Raw genomic sequence first — 7,792 nt, 5'->3', positions numbered from 1 at the left:
AATATTTCACCCCTACAATGCACATTATACCACCTGTCCCAACATTAACTAGTAAATGAATATTGAAAACAAATGAAGATAACAGAACTTCATTGCTATTCTTTGTTACTAATTTTTATATAAATGGTTTCATATACAAATATAAATATACAAACCATTTATACAGATAATAAGAACTTAAATGCATAGTAATATCTAAAATGGTTCTTTCTGTGTTGTGAAATGTTACAATTGTTTTCAAAACTGGAAACCTGAATACACTGGCCACATATTAAAAACATGTCAGAATACACATATATTATACAGAGTTCCAGAATGAACCATCTCATAAAAGCAAAACCAAACTTATTAATGTTTTCATTATTGTTTAATCCTCCAATTAAGCTAAAAGGAAACACTGAATCTATTTATTAAATAGTTCAGGTTTCTACTAGCTAAACTCAGCCCTCACAACTGCTGAGCTGGGATCATATTTCTGAGCTCATTGTCTATTAGAAGTTTGAAACACTTTCAACTAAAGCCTTCCTTTATCCTCTAGACTTTAACATATATGCCCCAAATAACACTGTCTCTGAGGTGGCCTCTGATTCAGACTTCATCTTGGCTCTCACTTTGATAGCAATATGCAAATTTCTTTTCCAGAGCCTCTGCTAGAGGACATCAGGGTCAGTACATCTACTGGGTTGTACTTTTAATCTTGGCTGTGTACTCCTTATTGATCAGAGCTTTGCACTGTTCATATCTTTAATGATCTCTAACATATTAGCATTCCAGGTTTCTTTGGAGTGACCTTAACCAAACTCCAGCATTAGCTTTTTTCTATTTTCTTTCTTAATTAGATCAATAGCAGAAAAGCTTTGGTGAAGTCCTGGTGGAGGGAGGTTCTGTGTGGTGGGAGAGTGGGAGAGCTGTAGTAACAGTATGTTAGAATCCACAGGAGACCTTGTTGCTTTAGCAGAGTCACAGTTTTAGCAATTTGAGCACTGGAAACAGCAAGTTCACTTCCAAGCTCACAGATCTTCCGAAGTGTTTCTTCATTTGCTAATACTATTATCTTCAGTGGGGACTTTTCTTGAGACAAGTTTGGTAAGGAAATCTGCCTGCCTGGAGGCTTCTCAAAGAAAGGAAGTTCCTGTTTGAAGCTTGGCCTTGACCTTACTTCTGTCCTTAGTCTTGTTGAACACTCTCCGTCATTGGCTATCCATGTGACATCAGCAAAATATACATCTTTCTTGAGTCATTGGGACTGGATTCCCATGCATGGTTAGCACTGAATCTGAATTTTTGTACATTGAATCAGAATAAAACTGTCCAATTTTCCTTAGGATACTTTGAAATGAACATATGGCTTCCCAGAGCAGAGTACTGATGGCATGCTTACTCAAACTTGTAGAAAAGTCATCCTAATGGAGTGCTAAATCTAGCCAAGCATTTAGATAGCAAAGTCGCCCCAAATTTGCATCTCAATTGTTTCAGGCAGCACACGGCCCATAAAATACACTCAACAACTCAGCAACCATCACCTTCTTCAGTTTTTCTGGCTTCCAGATTCATCTAATTCCTAATATATCCCCTCCACCCACTTTCTTCAATTAAATTTAGTATAGAAAAGAGAAAAGAGAAATTAAATAATCCAAAGTGGGAAAGAATTCTTCTGGAAAATAAGATTCTACTGATTTTTTTTTTTTTTTTTTGTACTCGGGATTGAACTCAGGGGCATTTGACCACTGAGCCACATGTAGCCCTATTTTATATTTTAATTTAGAGACAGGGTCTCACTGAGTTGCTTAGCGCCTCAGTAAGTTGCTGAGACTGGCTTTGAACTCGCAATCCTCCTGCCTCAGCCTCCTGAGCCTCTGGGATTACTGGTGTATGCTGCTGCTCTAATGATTTTTAATTAGAATATTTTGTTTAGCCATACACTTATGTGAAAGAGCTGAATGAGTGGGTGATGTTTTAGTGTGGGGGAAAAAAAAAAAAACTCCAAGTTCAATAAGTGCATTCCACTGATTCAATTTGATGCATTTTAGAAAACAGTTGCTGAATTTTATATCTAATTGTAAGTAACCCAATGACTCAGGAGAGATATATCTTTTGCTGATGTCACATGGATAATTATCTGAATAATTATCTGAACTTACAGAGTTTTAGAATTTCATACATCCGTCCTCTTGACTAGTCTTGAGAAACCAGCCTCTACCTCAGAGCAAAGCCTGTCCAAGGAAGGAGGCATAACCCTTGTCCTTGGAAAGACCCATAGAGCACTCCTAGGCACATACCCATCCTGCTGAGTTGTTTATCTACAAATAACAGGAGAGATCTGCTTTGCCAGGTGTCCCTGACTCAGTCAGGCTAGGTGGGGACCTATAGCAACTCCCTAGCAACCACCAATCAGCATGAGACAGGGAAAATACCTGGGATGCCAGATGGTGGTTGATAACATGTTGGGAAACCAGTAGTTCAGCAGTATTCCCCTCGTGGCTTAAACCAATCAGTTCAAAGGAATCCCCCTTTTGTACTAACCAATCACCCTTACCCAACTTGTTCCTGTCAGTGAATGTGTTAATCATATTTTAGAGTTGTTTTATGATTTTCCCGCGTTGTGTGATGATTTGCTGAGATGCTATGATGTATGTGAAGTCCCCGCCTTCCCCAAAGAGTGTATAAAACTGCTGCAAACCCTGGGCTCTGGGCCTCTCAGCATCACCAGTTGCTGTGTGCACACGGAGGACTGAGCTAGCTCGCAATAAACACCTCTTTGCTGCTTACATCCATTTTGGTCTCTGGTGGTCTTTTGGGGGTTCGGAATTGGAGCATAACACTCTATCTCAAAGTATTTGAATGAACATTTCTATATGCTAAAATTAAATAAACACAGATGCCAAGTGAAATATAATGGTCTTTGGTCAACTATCACAAAAATATATTTTTCGTTTATTTCATATTACAATAAATCACAAAGGTGTTTCATGAACACAACTGTAAGCAAATTTTGATTTTGAAATTAACATTTGTGCACATGTAACAAGTTCATACCTCCAATCTCCATGAAAATAAAATATTATGACATACACAATTTTAGAATCTTTTTGTCACTTAAATTGGGAAGAAAGATGAAAGGAGAGAGGGAAGGAGGAAGGAAGGGATCAAAGGGAGAAGAAAAATGGGGGGAGATTATAGTTGCTTGTATAAAATAAGAGTGCTTCTAAGTGTTAATACTGGTGCTTGGATTAACTACTCATTCCTGCCAAATGCCCAGGCCCAGGTTCAAACTTATTTTGAGAATTAACACATTGTTCCTTGAATTTTTTAATAAGTCTTTGCCAGTCACGTCAGGGAAAATCAAACCACATCAGTGGAATGTCTAGAGAGGAAGGAAAAAATGGGGATCTGCCCCTTTTCATCCCAAAGTTGATTTTTATGGTCACATTTCCTTAATATTATACTTTAAGGACAATTTTTTTTTGCCAGTATGACTTTTTGAATCATTTTTAATTACAGATCTGTTCATTTTATTCTCTCACAGAAATGAGCCCAAGGTTTAAAACTAACTTCTAAAGTTCTAAAGTGGTTAAAAAGCTAATTAGTTTTATGGGACAAGAGCAGAAATTCTGCAGATTATATTTTCTATTGTATATTAGAGCCCAATAGTTAAAAGGCTGAATCTCTTTTAAAGTTCTAAAAAGGCTGACTTTCGTTAAGGCAAGACTACATAATTACCTTTTAAATGCTGCAGAAATATTGGAAAGGATTCCTCGTGGTCATCACATTTATGTCTCTATTAAGGATGCTAACTTTTCATTTGTCCTCACATTTGCAAAATAATTAGGTTTGCCCTGAGGAGTCAACAATTCAAAATGTTTAAGAATGATATAAATGTCTGTTGATAGAGCAGTCTTCTGTGCACTTGTCTGAGAAAAAGATGTAATATTGTGAAGAACTTAAAAGAAAATTTACCACAGAGAAGTTTCAGCAATTATCTATAATGTAGAGATTCTAAAATTTGAATATATCCTTGGCTAGAGGATACTATGTAAACAAGATTCTAATTGTCATTGATTTATTATAATCATCTTTACTATTAGGGAAAATTACAAAAAAGAGTAACTGGTTATTGTGCAACCTTTTTTTTTTTTAATCATTAAAACAAATGAAGTCTTACAATATTACCAGTTTGTGGTATGTTTGATTACATGTTGATCCCTCTCTGTCCCTACAACTGAAATAGATTTAAACACACATGCACACACACACACAAACACACATACTATCTTCAGCATATATTCAAGTACAAAATGCTCTATCACTAACTAGAGGTGATAAGTTGCACCTAAGGCCTTAAATATCTTGCATAACTGAATATTTATGCCTAATAAGCAACAGTTCCTCTGACCCAGAAAATTCCATTTTTCTATTCTCTAATTCTATGTGTTTGGTGATTTTAGGTACCCTGTGTAAGTGCAATCATGGAATATTTGTCCTTCTGTGACTGGTTCCTTTACTTAGCATAATTATGGTCCTCTAGGTTGATCCATGTTTTTTTAAGCAGTAGTATTTCTTTCTTTTTCAAGCTTAATAATATTCAGATGTATGTATTTACTGCAAATCCATTTATCTATCAGAACTTTGGGTTGTTTCTATATCTTAGCTTTGTGAATAATACTTCAATGAACATGGGACTGCAGGTATCTCAAGATACTGATTGCAGTTCTTTGAGATGTATATCCAAAGGTGGGATTATGGTATCATATGGTATTCTATATTTAATTTTTTGAGGAACCTCCATATTGTTTTCCATAGTGCTACAACATTCTACATTTTCTAACTACAGTATATAAGAATTATACTTGAGATAGTTTCTTGAGCTTTGTGTCCTAGCACCAGTGTATCAAATTATGGAAGCTCTTAAAAATTCAATCTGACATTCCTTATGAAACCTTTCAGCAAAGCAAACTTATGGACGTCTGTGTGATAAATCAACACTTTTGTACCTATGTAAATGATTCGGTCAAATCAATTGAGACCAGACAAGTTTTGCAGTCTTCTTTTCAGATTATTTTGATAGAGGAAAACTGTTGGAAAAATTTTGTTCTTCACTGAGAAACTGTACTCTCTATCACACACCAAACTTCATTCATCCAATATGACTCTATGAAGGTATTTTACAATTGATACATTATAGGTTACTGATACTACTGCTGACAAATTCTTGTTTATGGTCACATAAATAAATTTTGTCTAGTAGAACAAAAACTTCACATTTATTGCAACATAATTTGTAAATGAGTATGTTATTGAAATTTGTGTGTTATTGAAAAAAATGTGTATGTTATAACCTTTGAACATGTTATAACATATACCTGGTTCTGTCATTTTTCAGATACATACAAATCTTTTATTTTTTCCAATTTTTTTTTTTTGTACCGAGGATTGAATTCAGGGGCATTCAAACACTAAGCCACATCCTCAGTCCTATATTGTATTTTATTTAAAGACAGGTGCTCAGTGGCCCCTGACTAAAGAAAAGATACAAGTAGCCCATGATCTGGTCAAACAACAATTAGCGGAAGGACATATACAACCTTCCATATCTCCTCATAATACTCCCATTTTTGTCATTAAAAAGAAATCTGGTAAATGGAGATTATTGCAAGATTTAAGAGCCATTAATAATGAGATGGTTATTATGGGACCTGCTCAATCAGGGATTCCTCAATTGTCTGCCACTAAGGAACCCACACTGGTCTTTCTGATTTCCAAGTAATTTTTATTGTCTCAGTGGCCCTTTCTGAAAATCCAACCCATGTCTGTCTGTTCCTTGATCTATTTGAATTGGTGCTGCTATACCTTGTCCTTGTTTTCCTAATCTTTTTTCTTTCCTAAAACCTTGTCTAGCCCTAGTAGTGGGCGCATTAGGATTGATGTTATTTGTTAACGTCAAACCTAATTGATCTAGGACATCTCATCCCCATAAATTTATAGGAAGATGATCCAATACATAGGGCTGTATAGTTCCCTCACATCCTTCAGGATCCTTCCAATCTAATATCATTGCACTTCTATGGGGATTAGTAGCCACTCCTAGGCCTCGAAGCGTTTGAGTGGCTTGTTGTAATGGCCAATGTTTTGGCCATTCCTTACTAGATATGATGCTAAGGTCTGCACCTGTGTCCAGTAGCCCATTAAAGTCGTGTCCTTGAATATTTAGTTTTAACATTGGGCGAGAATCTAAATTTAAAGACAACATAGCCCAATCTACACCTGTGGAGCCTAATCCCCTGGAACCTCTTTTTACACTATGACTAGGAAATTTATTATGTAGGCTGGGTATTATTAACAACTGTGCTATTCTATCTCCAGGTGAAATTACTGATATACCTCTTGGAGAACTAGCTATAATTTTTATTTCACCTACATAATCGGGATCAATTACCCCGGGACTTATCATAAGTCCTTTTAATGTAGATGAACTACGTCCCAATAATAAGCCTACTGTCCCTTGGGGAAGAGGTCCTTTTATTCCTGTGGGAATGATTTGAACTCCCATCTCTGGAGTTAGTACTGCTCTGGCAGAGGCGCAGATGTCCAACCCTGCGCTCCCTCGGGTTTGTCTGATGAGGGATTTAATGGACAATGTGTCCTGGGCACTACTCTGATGGTGTTGCTGGGTTCCTCCACTGCCCCGTATATTTGTGGTTGTGGGCCCCGGAGCATTGGGCCCGGCTGTCCATTTTTTGGCAATGGAGCCTGATGCCTTTCTCCACGATATTGTGGGTAAATACCTGGTCCTTGTCCGTTTTTTGATAAGGGAGTACCCTCTATGGTAGTTTGAGAACGGCATTCATTAGCCCAATGTCTCCCTCTACAGCATCGTGGGCAAATACCCGGTATTCTATTTCTTTGATACCTAGTTTTGTTAAATCCTCCTCCTATGGGGCAACTCCTTTTAAAATGTCCTGTTTGTTCACAATCATAGCATGTTTTTTGCCTGGCATCTAAAGCCTGTTGTACTGCAGCTGCCAAGACTTGCCCTTGTTCATTAATATCTCTACATAATTTAATATATGTTATTAACCTAAAATAAATTAGGGTATTATAGAAGAACTAAGTAGGATCATATTCAAAATATTTACTAAGGTGCTACTAAATGAACAATTTGTAGAGTAAATAAATAAATATTATTTCGTCTCCATAAAAGATATTTGCTCTAGAAAATAATCTATGAGAATATAAATCAGTGGATATTTTTGCCTGTATTCAAACTTTAAAAAAAAACTTATTGTGACCAAAATATAAAGAACTTACAATTATTTCTCTAGTCATAGGTCTTCTATTAAATTATAGGTTTGAAACAATATTTTGACAGTTAATTATCAACATGACATAATTTTACAAAATATTCTTTGCCTATTGATGTACACTGTAATAAATATCTTCCAGTTAAAGTAAAAATGTTAATTTTTCTTTACCTGCAGAGACTGACACTTTTTAAAAAATATTGTTATACATGCTTTTATAAATGAAGTGTGGGAGAATTCATTGCAATTCCTTATATTTCAATTTTGATTCAAAGATCAAAATAATATTAATAATAATTTTAATTAATAATAATACTAATAGCATAATAATGGTAATATGGAAGTATCATTTTCATTTTAAGTCCTTTACATATATGAGGAATATGCATTTGAAAAAAGATTTTTATCAATAAAATCTTAACATGATAAAATAACTATCTTATCTTTGAGAGATTGAGAATAACAATGATAGAGAAACATGTCAAATTATTCAG

General features: G+C 35.5%; 1 pseudogene; it reads right to left on the bottom strand.

Moving 5' to 3' along the window:
• Positions 1–491: 491 nt before the first annotated feature.
• LOC143641911 (mitochondrial fission regulator 1 pseudogene) overlaps positions 492–7,792 on the bottom strand; it is a 42,674-nt pseudogene continuing 35,373 nt past the window's right edge.

Source organism: Callospermophilus lateralis, chromosome 1 (genome assembly GCF_048772815.1).
Source record: "Callospermophilus lateralis isolate mCalLat2 chromosome 1, mCalLat2.hap1, whole genome shotgun sequence".
Lineage (NCBI taxonomy): Eukaryota > Metazoa > Chordata > Mammalia > Rodentia > Sciuridae > Callospermophilus > Callospermophilus lateralis.
Note: the sequence above shows the minus strand (reverse complement) of the source record. Positions and strands in the feature narration are given on the sequence as shown.